The sequence below is a fragment of the Malaclemys terrapin genome, chromosome 21 (assembly GCF_027887155.1).
Source record: "Malaclemys terrapin pileata isolate rMalTer1 chromosome 21, rMalTer1.hap1, whole genome shotgun sequence".
In the NCBI taxonomy this organism is placed as follows: Eukaryota; Metazoa; Chordata; order Testudines; family Emydidae; genus Malaclemys; species Malaclemys terrapin.
Genome location: NC_071525.1, coordinates 5676569 through 5690928, shown reverse-complemented (window position 1 = coordinate 5690928; position 14360 = coordinate 5676569). Strand labels below are relative to the sequence as shown.

General features: G+C 55.9%; 1 long non-coding RNA gene across 1 annotated transcript; it reads right to left on the bottom strand.

Moving 5' to 3' along the window:
• Window positions 1-2134: 2134 nt before the first annotated feature.
• Window positions 2135-10072, bottom strand: LOC128827267 (uncharacterized). The gene is made up of 5 exons (XR_008442949.1): window positions 9822-10072; window positions 9351-9437; window positions 6536-6860; window positions 4306-4521; window positions 2135-2601 (listed from the first exon to the last, which is right to left on the bottom strand). It is a non-coding gene; the product is annotated as an uncharacterized LOC128827267 (long non-coding RNA).
• Window positions 10073-14360: the final 4288 nt, after the last annotated feature.

Sequence of the window (14360 nt, the reverse complement as noted above, 5' to 3'; positions counted from 1 at the left end):
TCCATACAGCTTAGCAGCCACACAAACGCCTCCCCCCGACTCGGTATGTTAGCTCTTGCCAAGAACCCGGTGTCGACGGAAGGGGATTTAAACCCTCAGTATGAACAGCCGTCGATGTGGGATCCAGCAGGGAACGGGACTCACGGGGGAAGCTGCTCGATACGAATGACCCGACACAGAATTAATTGGTTCAGGGACAGAGACTGACTCAGCGGGCTGAGATAGGAGCTTCCCCACATCTGGGGGCTGCTTGGATGCAGGGGTTCAGTTCTGCCTGTTATGGAGATTGGGGACTGGCTGCCAGGCTGGCCCTGGCTTATCTGGGGGGGCTGTTTCCATAATGAATATGTGAGTGCCTGGAAGTCAATACACGGAAGTCAACACTGCTGTAGTGTGGGAAGATGGGTAAATTTCATCCCCATTTTGCAGATGGGGAAACTGAGGCCTCTCAGGCTAAATCCACCCCTGGGGTAACACTTCTGCGGTCCCAGAGTAATGAGGGGACTTCCCCAGGGCCACACAGTGAGGTTGTGACAGAGCCAGATTAAAAACCTGGATGGGTCTTGGCTCCCAGCCCCCTGCTCTGACCAACAGACCATGGTCTGGTGTAAACAGAGGATGGGAGGGGAGAATTATCCCTGAGAAAATTGAGGCAGGGGAAGAATTATGCATGCAGTGGAGTGGTTTTGGTAGGGTCTCTCTTGTTTTCAATGCACTGCTCTGTGTTTATATTAGGAAAACCTGGTTAGAGGAGCGCCCTGGGGCTGTTGGGGGAGGTGAGGTTTGGGACAATCTTTCTTCCCCGGAGGGGTTTGTCCCACAGTCTGGGACCGGCCCCTGGGAAAGCTCCATCTTCCACACGAGATTTCCCCTGCTGGTAGAAAGTTCCACTGGGCCTGCCAGAGGTGCTGGAACTAGGGGGGCTGGGGGGCTGCCGCACCCCCTGACTTGAAGTGGTTTCCATTATATCCAGGGTTTACAGTTTGGTTCAATGGCTCTCAGCACCTCCACTGTACAAATTGTTCCAGCAGCCCCTGGGGCCTGCGGAGCAGAGCTGGCAGCCCCAGCGCCCCACCCAGCATTTCAGGCTCTTTGAGATACGCTGGGCCCAGGTTCCTGACCACCATGAAGCTTCGGACATTGCTAACAGGGTAGGTGCCAGTGCAGAGCTAAGGGGAAAACCCAGAGCTAGCGGGGGGGGGGGGGGCCTCACCTCTGCACTCCAGGCCTCCTTTCTGTTCCACGTGCTTCAACCATTTTTCCTGAGCTGTTCGGTTCTGGAACCCGCCCAGGAACCAGACCATCCAGCTGCTGGAACAGAGACGTGAACCCTTCGCTCAGCTATCTCACCGCTCCGTTCCCTGCCCGATCTGGGAATAGAACCTGGACCCCAGTCCTCTGCTCTGACCCTAAATTATAAGCTCTGTGGTGGGCAGGGACTGGCTTTTTGTTCAGTCTATACAGCACCTAGCACTGTCGGGTCTTGGTCCGTGACTGGGCTCGGCGCTACGGCTAGTGATCACACTCCCTTCCAGCTTCAACAGTCCCATGTTCACTCAGGGCCGGCGCAACCCATTAGGCAACCTAGGCGGTCGCCTAGGGCACTACAATTTTGGGGGCAGCGACTGTGGCGGTATTTCGGCAGCGAGACCTTCAGCTGCCTCTGTGAGAGGCGGCATTTCAGGGCGGGACCTTCCACCGCCTAGGGCGGCAGAAAAGCTGGCAGCGCTCCTGTGTTCACTGCACGAGACCGTATCATCCAAAGCGCCTCACTGGTTTGGGAAACACAGCTGCAATTCCCTTGGCGCCGGCCCAGCTCTCTCTTTTCAGAGCCGTACGGCAGAGCAGACGGAGCTCCGGCACCGCTCGCTGCTGGGGTGAGGGGGAGAAATCCAGTTTTCTCTCTCACTGCACCGGGGCCTGATTCGGCTCACCCCTGGCATTGTGGAGTTGTAGATGCCCAGGCCGGGAGGGATCACTGTCATCTAGTCTGACCTCTTAGATAACACACGCCAGAGACACACCCTGAAATCACTCTTGGGGGGGAAGAGATCTTTTAGGAAAAACAACCAGTCTTGAAAAACATCCCATCTGCTTCCCCCACCTGGGGATCGGGTGCAGGCTGAAACTGACAAACTGGGTGGCTGCAAAATGCCAATGAATTATTTACCGTCCTGCTGATCGAATCATCCAGGCAAAAACTCCTGACGCTGACTCGGCACCTGCTCCCATAGGTCCTCACCCCGCACAAGCCGGTCAAGGGGCCCGCGAGGTTTGATGGAGACATTTCCACCGGCCCTAATACAGTTGTGTCTTTAGCTCACCGTTGGGGCTCTCTCCCGGGGTCTGGGTGCCTTTAAGAAGCCATGCGGTGCTGAGTTCAGTGCAGATGGTGCTGAGTACAGGTGAGAGAGACACGCTGGGCTCTCACTCTATGAACAGGAGTGTCGTGGGTAAGACATGGGCAGGAATTTTGCCACTCTGCTTGGCACTGGCAAGGTGTCAACTGACGTCCTGCGTCCAGCTTTGGGCACCACACTTTAGGAAAGATGCGGACAAATTGGAGAGAGTTCAAAGCAGAGCAACAAAACTGATACTGACCTAGGAGGAAAGGTTACAAAAACAGGGCATGTTTAGTCCTGAGAAAAGAAGACTGAGGCGGGACCAGATAACTGTTATCAAATACGGTTACGGTTGTTATAAAGAGGGACCAACTGTTCTCCATGTCCACTGAAGTTAGGACAAGAAATAATGGGCTAAATCGTCAGCAAAGGAGATTTAGGTTAGAGATTAGGACAAACTTGCTAACTCTAAGGGCTTGTGGGCACTTAAAATGCCTCAGCGGCGCAGCTGTTACCGTCGGTGTAGGTAAGCCACCTCCCCGAGAGGTGGTAACTGTCTACATGGGAATTTAAGGCAGCTTAGCTCACTGGGGCCCAAGGCAGAAACTAAGGAGTGGGCCCCACCCCGCCGTGCGGGGCTGGCTTGGGGCTCCAGGCAATTGCCCTGTTTGCTACCCCATAATTCCAGTCCTGCGCTCCAGGTGTGGATTTTTCACACCTCTGGGTGACGTTATGATGACCAATTTTCTAGCGTAGGGGTTAGGCTCTGGAACAGACGTCGCAGGGAGGTTGTGGAATCCCCGTCATTGGAGGTTTTTAAGAACAGGCCGGACAAACGCCTGTCAGGGATGGTCTAGGTTAACTTGGCCCTGTCTCAACGCAGGGGGCTGGACTAAGTGATCTCTCGGGGTCCCTTCCAGCCAGACATTGCTATGATTCTATTTGCATTCTCTCCTCTAATTTAGACTAAAAGTCACTTGAAGCCAAAAGTGGCTGTGGGCAGGGAAACAACTGAATACGCTGGGCCGTGTGTGACCTCTGCTCATGAGGCCTGATGAGCATCCACACAGGAGATAAATGGCAGCATGGGTCAAAGACGCGGCGAGTGTCTGCTCTCCTCTGCCCCTGTAACCCCCCCACAAACTGGATACAGAACACGCGAGCGGCAGCCCAACCTGCTGATCCAACCAGCCGCCCAGTGCAATGCTGAGCCCAATGGGCCAGTGACGAGCCCGAACCAGAAGCGACAGAGAAGTGAACGGGAATCTCTCCTCGCAGCGTCTCTGCCCAGCACGGTAACTTGGATCTTACAGGGATGTGTTATTCTGTAGCCATGCTGGTGTTCGGGCTGGGAGCAGGGCCGGCTCTGGCTTTTTGGCCATCCCAAGCAAAAAAAAAAACAACAACCCTGCGGCACGGCTGGAGCACGGGTGCAGGGGGACCGGCTGGGGGGGGGAGGGAGTGGATGGGAGAGAGAGAGAAGGGGGCGTCCAGGGCTACAGCAGGGGTGCTGCCACGCGGCCCCTCCCACTGCGCCACCTCCTGCTGCGAGGGCTCCGCTCCGGTCGGCGGGGAGGGAAGGAAGAGGACTGCCCTGCAGGGCGCTCTGGTTCTCCGCGCCGCCACCCCGTACAGGGCGGCCGGAGCGGAACAAAAAAAAAGTGGCCGTGCCGCCCTAGGATTGGGCAGAATGCTGCCTCGAACCTGGCTGGGAGTAGGGTGACCAGACAGCAAGTGGGAAAAATCAGGACAGGAGGTGGGGGGTAATTGGTGCCTATATAAGAAAAAGCCCCAAATATTGGGACTGTCCCTATAAAATCGGGACATCTGGTCCCCCGAGCTGGGAGAGCGTAGGGTGAGATGGGGACAGGGCGCATGATGCCCCGATCAGTGGGCATGGACTCAGGGGACAGTTGTTGTTGGCCCATTAAGAAAACAGGGGGTTAGGCTGGGAGCAGCTCACCCCAATGAACAGAGCAGCACACGGGGTTTAATGCAGTTTCACTTGCCCTGATGAACCTGCATTCAGCTTCGCTCTTTGCAGCTAAAACACCCTCCGCTGGCGTGCTGATCAGACGGCCCCTTGGCTACCATCACGGCTGAATCCAGACTCCAGCGCTTACGGTCCAGTGCCGCCCGTCTGCAACCCCCCGTCACTGCACCTCCTCTGAGGGGTATGCTGCAAAAGAGGCAGAGTTGTCTAATGGTTAGAGTGAGGGGGACTGGGAGCCAGGACTCCTGGGTTCTATGCCCAGCTCTGGGAAGGAACATTATCTAGTGGCCTGAGCAAGGAGACTGGGAGCCAGGACTTCGGGGCGTCTACGTGCACCTCTAGGAAGAGGCATGGTCTAGCCCTGGCTGCAAACAACCAGGAGTCAGGACTCCTGGGTCCTATTCCCAGTTCTGATGCTGGTTCGTCAGGTGAGCATGGGCAAATTGCTTCCTTCATATTTTAATCCAACAGGAAGGCCAGGCCTTGGAGAGCACAACCCCGACATTATACAAGGCCCACTAATGGCTGGGCAGGGGGCTCCAGGGCGGGTCACTCAGTCCAGGAACAGACATTAACTCCAGTCCCTGGGCCCATGCTCTTGTTGTGCCTTGATGGAGCCTGGCCCAGCTGGCTGCAGATCCAGGTGGCTCGGGTCCCTGAGGCAGGGGCAGGGAGGAGAACCCCCCCAACCTGCCACTCCTTCTGCTACTCCAGCCCTGGGATCTCCCCATACACAGCTCTGCCGATGCCCCTCAGTCTGGCCCAGAACCCCCCACACACACTCTGCTGTTCCAGTCCTAAGATCCGCCCCGCCCCCCCCCCCCCCCCCCCACAGCTCTTCCAATGCTCCTCAATCCTGACCTAGAGACTCCACACACACTCTGCTATTCCAGCCCTGGGATCCCCCCATACACAGCTCTGCCGATGCCCCTCAGTCTGGCCCAGAACCCCCCCACACACACTCTGCTGTTCCAGTCCTAAGATCCGCCCCCCACCCCACAGCTCTTCCAATGCCCCTCAATCCTGACCTAGAGACCCCCCCCACACTCTGCTATTCCAGCCCTGGGATCCCCCCATACACAGCTCTGCCAATGCCCCTCAATCCTGACCTAGAGACCCCCCACACACTCTGCTATTCCAGCCCTGGGATCCCCCCATACACAGCTCTGCCAATGCCCCTCAGTCCTGACCTAGAGACCCCACACACACTCTGCTATTCCAGCCCTGGGATCCCCCCATACACAGCTCTGCCAATGCCCCTCAATCCTGACCTAGAGACCCCCCACACACTCTGCTATTCCAGCCCTGGGATCCCCCCATACACAGCTCTGCCAATGCCCCTCAGTCCTGACCTAGAGACCCCCCACACACTCTGCTATTCCAGCCCTGGGATCCCCCCATACACAGCTCTGCCGATGCCCCTCAGTCTGGCCCAGAACCCCCACACACACACTCTGCTGTTCCAGTCCTAAGATCCGCCCCCCACCCCACAGCTCTTCCAATGCCCCTCAGTCCTGACCTAGAGACCCCCCACACACTCTGCTATTCCAGCCCTGGGATCCCCCCATACACAGCTCTGCCAATGCCCCTCAGTCCTGACTCACAGCCCCCACCCTTTCACTCCTAGGCTCCCCTAACCTGCTGTCTCCCTCTTAATCCAGTCCTGGGATTTCCTCCCCGATCCCCTCGCTGCGCTGATGCAACCTCATTCCCAGCCTGCAGCCCCCTTCACTCCTGGGCCCTCTGAGGAGCGATTGGACAGCGGGAGCTAAAGGCGCAGCAGTTTGGGGCATGTGCAGAAGTGGGACTGGGCGAGAGAGACCCACCAAACTCACATCACTGGTGAGCTGCGCCCGACTGTGTCCAGCGGCCCAGGCAGCGCGGCACTTGTGACACCGTGGGCACTGGAAATGGAGTCTGTCAGGAAAACTGAGTGCCTGACAATGGGCCAGAACACGACCCTATAACCCAGCCTCTAAGCAGCTGTATTGCAGGGGAGGGGACAGAGATCTCAGCAGGAGGTCGCCTGACTCGAGGGGAGACGATGGAGACCGTTTACTATGGCGGGGAGCTCTGCCATATAACCACACAGGCAGGGTTCTATGCCTCAGTTTCCCCATCTGGACAAGGGGGGTAATGCTATTCAGCCAGCTTTGTAAAGTGCTATGAGATCACGGGCTGATTTAATAGCGGCACCTACAAATGTTTAACATCTAACCATCGGACGACTCGGCAAGGGACGTGGTGGATTCCCCGTCCTGGCACGTCTTTAAATCATGACTGGACGTCTCGTTCGAAGAGATGCTCTGACTCAAGCCGACGCCATGGGCTTGGTGCGGGAATCAACAGGGGAGGTTCTCTGGCCTGGGTTAAGCAGGTCAGACGTGATGATCAGGAGGGTCCCATCTGGCCTTAGACGTTCTGAACAAGCGGCGTGCGGTAGCAGGGGGCACACGCCAGACATTATTACAACCCTGCCTCAAACGACATCCACCTGGCGAGAGACAGTCCCTGCCGCAAAGCACCTACAATCGAAACAGAGAAGACAGACACAGGGGAAACAAAAAGGAACTTGCCCCAGAGCTAGGAATAGTACGCTCAGAAAGCAGGACCCAACACACCCACCCATACGATCTCCCTTCCCCCTGGCTCTGAATGCATTGTTCAGTGCCAAGTTAGAACCGATTGGCAGTGTTTTACATGCTATCAATAGCCGATTCATTTTATTATGGCTGTAGGGTTTGTGCCAGTCACGCCACCGGCTTTCAAATCAATGCAAACTAATACAAAGACTTTGCCTTTCAGAGAGGAGCTGAGGAAGAGATGTCCATTTCAGTGCACCAAGTTCTTACTTATTCAAACTCCCACAGCTCATCCCATAATAAGGGGCGTTAATCCCCATTATCCTGGCTACGTGCCATTCACCTTTCTACTGGACGCAGCCTTCGTCTTCCTTTCGGTCCTAAATGATTGTGTAGTGTTGCTGGGTGACATTAAATAGCTGCCACACCCCACCCCAGAGGTGGCTGCATTTCAGTGGTGGGTGAAACTGTTCCTTACACACCTCACCAGGTGGCTGAGATGAGAGTCCCGATTACTTAAACATTTTGTTAAGTGCTTTGATGCTCCAAGGTCAGGTTCTAAGAAAGGGGCAAAAAGGCTGGATTGGGAGTCAGGAGTCCTGACTTTTACCACAAGTTCTGGAAGAGCATATGATCAGCTGCTTAGAGCAGGAGCCTAGGAATCTTGAGTTCTGGTCTCAGATCTGCTATGTGAATGGGACGCCACCTCTCTGTGCCTCAGTTTCCCCAGATTGAAGAACTGGGGATGATGCTAAGAGCCTGAGGCAGTGTTTGTAAAGCATTTTGAGGTTCTCTGGCCTCATCCCGACAGCTGATCGGAGAGAGTCCCGCATCCCACAATGCTTGCAGACAGGGAGATTGGCTGCAGATGCTAACACGGGAGGTTCAATCTGCCAGGAACAGGGGCCAAAGGGCCGAGCTGAAAAAGATCAATCCTGCTAATTAAGACAGCACTGAGCGCCAACAGGGAGAACCCGGGGTGAGCAGCAGGCTATGGCGAGCTTTGCTAGGTAGCTCAGGGGATCGGGATCCTTTGGGCTGTAGGTTGCTGGTTCGAATGTGGGTCTGTGACTGGTTGGCCTCCCAAGGACCGAAATGCTTCAGTCTAACCCTCCCGATGGGCTCCCCAGAGGGGTAAGTGGGTGCAGTTCAACGCCTGTGCTATGCAGATCAGACTCAGGGATCTAAGGGTGCAGCCTCCAGGCTGACAGGCTCCCGCGCTGGGCAGACGCTGCAGCGTCAGTTCCCGCTTAGGAGCATAGGTTGTACCTTCCAAGCACTGGCTAGGCCGCTGTGTTTAGCAGGAGCCCCAGTCTGTCAAGCGGGGCTCTGAGGCTGCTGCCGGCTGTGTCCACAGCGTCCCCTTTGAAACGTTCTGGCTTTAAGGCCAGCAGGGCTCGGCAGATCACCCAGTCTGACCTGCTGCCTGAGAACCTCTCCCAGCGATTCTTGCGTCAAGCTTCACGGCTCACGGATTTCTTATAGGCAGTCACCTGGTCCTGAGTTAAAGCTTCCAAGTGCCGGCCAATCCACCGTGTCCTTTGGGAATCCAACCGCAAGTTACCCTCCCTCTGACAAAGACGCAGCTTCTTTGAGCTTGAATTTTTCTGCAAACCCCTCCCTGGGCTGTGGTGGTGCTCAGCCGACGAATTAGCCGGCACGACTGGCAGCATCGGGCCTACGGGGAGCAATCTTGCTGTGTCAGCCACTAACATGACCCCTCTGTCGCCTGGCCTCAGGCTAGCACCGTGCAAGAACTGGCAGCTCCTAGGCAGGGGCCATCTTTTTCTGCCGTGATTGTACAGCGCCTAGCGTAAAGGGGCCCGGCCCATGACTGCTAGGTGCTATGGTCACACAAATAATAAAATAGCCCGCCTATGTGGCTGTGCAGCGCCCACCTGCACTATTAATAATAAAAACACTTTGTAAAAAGCCAATGGAAAATAAGACAGAAATGCTAAGAGAGAAGCTGTCAGATGAATGGTGCATCTGGCCCAATACCCGGTGCCTGGGGCCAGCTGCTACCGGGGACAGCTGGTTGCAATTTTACAAACAAAACCAAATTTTCATTTTTTAAAAATGGCCTTTTTATACAAGTGAAACAGTTTGCAATTTTTTTTTTTTTTTTACTTCTCTAAATTTTTTTTGGATAAATCCGCAGAACAACAACAAAAAATGCAGTTTTTCCTTCTCCCATCTTCATTTACGAGCGCCAAAATGGAGGCGGGGGATGGGGGGCACGGAGAGACAGGAAAAAATAAAATCTAACATCCTCGCCCCTTTTTGAAACTGAAAATATCCTAGAAAAAGGTATGCCTGAAACGGCAACGGAAGTTTTTGTGCCAGATTTCCACCAAATGAACAACAGTTTCTTTTTTTTCAAAACAGGCAGATTTTGAAATTTTCAGAACCTTTCCCCCCAAAATGCATTACCTATTTTTCGACCAGCAGAGACAGGTGAAGAGAATGCTGCAGTCGCATCACCAGCTTCAGACATTCCAATGTCATGATTCAGGACCCCTAAAAAAAATCATCGTCAGTCATCATCATCACTAGCCTTCTTTTTAATTCAACTTCCGGATTTGGAGCATTTAGGGGTCAGGTTTGCAAGCTTTACTCTGCAACTCTCACGGCTAGAAACGTTTATGTTTTAACAAAAACTCGTGTCGCACGTCACATTAGTCTCACATCATCACATGACTCCGGGAGCTGGGGATGTAAGGAAAAGATCAAATGTTAACAATGATCCTGCACAACAATGTAGCTGCTGCAGAAAAATCTCTGTGGGGGGAAGTGAAGAGCCCTTATCTAGCATTTGTCAAAGCACTTTACAAAGGAGGACAGTATTCTTATCTCCGCTTTATAGATGGGGAAACTGAGGCACAGAACAGGGACGTGACTTACCCCAGCAGCAGAGCCAGGAATAGAACTCATCTCTCTCGAATCATAACCCAGTGTGCTTTATACTAGAGGTTAGTTTATACATTGGAGTAGATGGATTTAGAGTCCTGCTAAACTCCCTCTCATTTATAATTCACTAACTGAGGGGCTGTTGCCCCATAACTATCCACCGGGGGCATTTCTTGCACCTGCCTCTGAAGCAGTGGGCGATGCTGGTCCAGTCTGGGAATTCCTAGGGTGCTTGGATGTCTCCCTTAGCTCCAAACTCCTTGAGCCAAGAAGCATGTCCTCATTGCACGGGGCCCTGCCAGCCCATCAATAAATAATGTCCCGAGCGCCACTTTCCAGCGCAGCCTCTACATTTCCATCCATCTAGCGCTGCCTCACAAGAGCCAGCCCCTGCGGCTCAGCTGGCATCTCTCAGGGATAACAGCCTCCTGCCCCGCGAAGCCGGGGGCCTGACGCGGAGCCGGCCGGGGAGCGGTGCACCTTTAAATAGCCGGGAGAGGTGAAGGTGGAGGAGGGGTGGGGTAAGGCAGCGACAGAAGGCAGCGGAAGGCAACCAGGCACTGCAGTGACCTCCAGGAGCGTGAGGAGCAGGTCCGGAGCGCTGGGTAATTAACCGGCGGGGTGTCGCGGGACCAGGAGACGGGAGATCCAGCCTCGCAGCGGAGGGCTTTGTCAAGGAGCCGGGGTGCAGCGCTGGGAAGAAGCCAAGGAGCTCGGGGAACGCTCTTCCTCCCCCGTGCTGGAAGGATCTTGCTGCAGCAGTCGCGCTGCTGTGCAGGGTTGCAGAGGCGGCAAAGGCACAGGGATGGTAAGGGAAGTTCCACCCGCGCGGGCTGTGCAGGGCGGCCCTGAGACAGGGCAGAGGGAGCAGGCAAACCAAGGAGGCACCGCGAGGCAAACGGATCGTGCTGTGCTCCGAGCCGGGGGAAGCGGGAGCAGGTGTTGGGGGCGGGGTGGTTTAGAGGCAAGCTGCAAATTTGATTGGCGAGATCTATTTCTAAGGGGTGATTCAAAGAGCTGAAGAGAGAGCGTGAGGGTCTAGGTATCTGGAGCGTGTAAACAGGGATGGGGCAGGAGTGTTACATATTGGGGGGGATAATGGGGAATATTGGGGTGAAATATAGGATCAGATCACCCCTCAGAGTGAGATCTCCTAGGCTGCGGCCTTGTCTCCCCGTCGGAGCCCCCATCGCCTGGTGGGACTTTTCAAATTACACCAGGACAAGCCCTTGGGGACTGATCCCCTCTGGCTCGCCCTGTGCCTTCATTTACATCACCACAGCAAGGGGGGGTGAACCGCCACCCGGCCAGGCCAGCACGGGACCAACTTCCCCCCGCTGCGTCAGGTGCCAGGTGGCAGAGATTCGGCCCCTGGGAAATGGCCCTTAGGGCTTCTGAGAGCCAGCTAAAGGGAGGCCCAGACTAACTCCTGGGACTAGCCGACCCTGCTCGCTGTGGGTTAGCGCGTGGCAGCGAAAGACAGCAAGGAGGTGGGTGCAAAGACCCCGTCATTCTATCTGTGATGGACCGAGCCCGTCATCCCCGGGGAGGGCAGGAGACGGGACAGGGATAATGGATTCATAGGGCTATTGATTCCAATGCCAGACGGGCCTATGGGGTTCACCTAGTCTGACCCCTTCCCTGTATAACACAGTGGACGGCAGCAGGATGGAGGGGGCAGGGCTGCAATAGGGGGCCAGGCTACGATGGGGGACCGTGGCCGAGTGTCTGTTAGCCTTGCCACGTCTGGGCTAGGTTCTCCGGCAGGTGTGACTCACAGGGCTAGATCTGGGCCTGGAGGGGCGGGGCAGGCCAGGGGGTGCAGCGATGCTGCCGGAGGGGAAGGGGTTAAAAGGTGAATCTCCCTCGGCTGCCCGCTGGGCGCCCTTGCTGTTTAATGACTTCCTTCCTTTGCAGCTGGCACCTTGCTCCCCGAGCAGAGAGGGGGACCCAGGGCAGATCCCCGACCCCAGCTGCCAGCTTCCCTTATTCTCAGTGGCATTCCCCCCACAGGAATCAAGGAAGTGGGCTCCCCTCCTGAAGAGCGGCAGGGCACAACGGCCCATTAAGCAGACTGGAGGGGCTGTAGCTCAGGGCAGGAGTGGGGGGTGGGAGCTGAGGAGGGGAGTCAGTGTGGTCCATCCCACTCCTCTCCCAGGGCTGGGCACAGAACCCTGGAGTCCTGATGCCCCAGTCCCCCTTGTTCTAGATCCCACTCCCCTCGCCTAGAGCTTGGACTAGAAGCTCCAAGAGCCCCGACTCCCAGGCCCCCCTGCTCTGTAAGGCATCGGGAGGTTCAGAGCAGGACAGGGGCTGGAGGGAAAGCTTCTCCAGCGCTGAGAAAGCCCAGCTTGCCAGCTGTCGTGTTCTCCTCCTCCCAGACCGGATGAGACAAAAAATGCACCACGTACTAGGAAAAATAAAACCAGCCCCAAACGCCCTTAGGAGCTGAAATATTCAGCAGTCCTGCCGGGCTCTGCCCCTCGAGCCAACACCAACAGCCAAAGCGAAACGACAGGCAATTTTGCGACTGGTTAGTGGCTTAAAGTATTAGCCTCCCAAATTGCTATTATTTATATTGGAGTGGCACCTAGAGGCCTCAGACCAAGCTCAGGGCCCCATGGTGCTAGGTGCTGTACGTACACATAGCGGGAGGCAGCCCCTGCCCCAAAGAGCTGACCATCTATATACACAAGGGAAACTGAGCGGGGACGTGACTTACCCAAGGTCCCTAGCGAAGTCAGGACTAGAATCCAGGTCTTCCAAGATGCAGTCCACTGCGCTATCCCCTAGGCAACACTGCCTTCCCTCCAAGATTGCAGCTGTTTCCCCCAATCCCAGCCTTATTCAATGGCTATAGCGAGGTAGGAGGGAGGCGCTCGGTGTTAGCTGTATAACTGCTGGGCGGATGGAGCCCAATGCTCGCCCTGCTTTCCTGGGCCTCGGCTGCACTCCCATCAGGGTGGGTGGGGGGCTCCCAGGAGAACCAAATCCCAATCAGGAGGCTTGGGAGCTGCCCCCCCCCCCAGGTACAAAAAAACCCCATGACACCTGGGGTGACCCTGAGCCCATAAAACTGGCCAGCTGGCCATGTCCTAGGTCCTCTTCCAGATGTCCTGGGGCAGCTACCTCAAACAAGGGATGATCCTGAGAAAACCCGGACGGGGACATCCCTGGGAAGGGAAAGTGCTGGAGCCGGATGCCTGCTGAACAGAGCAGCGATGAGTCCATGTCAATTCCTACTTCTAAACACTAGAGGGAGACAAAGGGGAGGCAGGACCTAGGTGGGCGGAGCTACCACGACAGGTGTCCTCGGTGCACTGGCGTCTGCCCGCAGTGTAGGGACAATGGCAGAGCCGGCAGGGGCTCACCCAGGTCCCAGCGCAGGATGGTCTCAGGTTAGCTGAACTCGACGGTGGAACAGGTTGAAGCTAAACTGAAGTAAGCGACTGTTAACTTGAAATAAGAGCATGCAGACCGAGCCCTGCGCTGGTTTGACTCAGGTTTAAGGAACTATTGTAGTTAAACCGGCGCAGTTGCCTCAGGCAGACCAGGTCTAAGATGCATGGCACCAAGTCAGTGTGAACGCAAGTTACAAGCTGAGGGGGTGGTTGGGGTTCAGGTTTACACCCTCACCCTGCGGGGCAGTGTAACCTAGTGGATAGGGCACCAGACAGACTCAAGAGACCCGGTTTCATTCCCAGCCCTGCCACTGGCCGGCTGGATGACCGTGAGCAAGTCATTTTCCCCTTCCCGTGCCTCAGTTTCCCCACGTGTGAAATGGGGATAATAATCTTGACCTCCTTTGTCAAGCGCTTTGAGGTCTACGGCTGAAACGTAGCCTGGATCACCACCGCGGGCCGGGGTTTGGTGATCAAATAGCTCCCTGAGAGGATGGAGCTGCCCAGCTAAATTTTGGAGGGTGGGGGGGCATCCTGGCATCAGAAATATCACTCCCCATCTCTACTCCAGCATCATCCAGAGGGGCCGAGTAACTGAGAATCAGCCTCCCTCCCCCATCCCAACACATGCCCCAGTTAGTGGCTCTAACGCCAAGGGAAATCCCAGGGGATTCCACTGGGGAAACCCCCTGGCGACAGCTCAGCCATGAGAATGTGGGACAGGCCTCTGTGCCAGGCCCCTGGTAGGCAGCTACATTCCCTGGGCTGCTGGAAATAGCTCCAGCCCTCTGCCTCTTATCACTGGCTCCTCTATTCCTCCCTGCCAGCAACTAATAAATCAGCCGCCGGCAAATCCTCCAAGCAGTTGAGCTAAAAATAAAGCGGCTGGGATGGGTCAGGGTGAGGTGGCTGAGATTGGCATATGGGGATGTGCTCGGAAGCAGGCTGGCATGCACAGAGCCTGCACCGGGGTCCGGCTTGGAACCTGCCAGGAGACAGGCAGCCCCTTTGGGCTCGGATCGACCCGGCGGCTGCTCCCCCAGCTCTGGGGGAGGCAGGCTGAAAGTCCCATGAACCAGCCGGGCCCGACACTGATGCTTCCATGGCTAGCGTAGCCCAGGGTTTGTCCGAT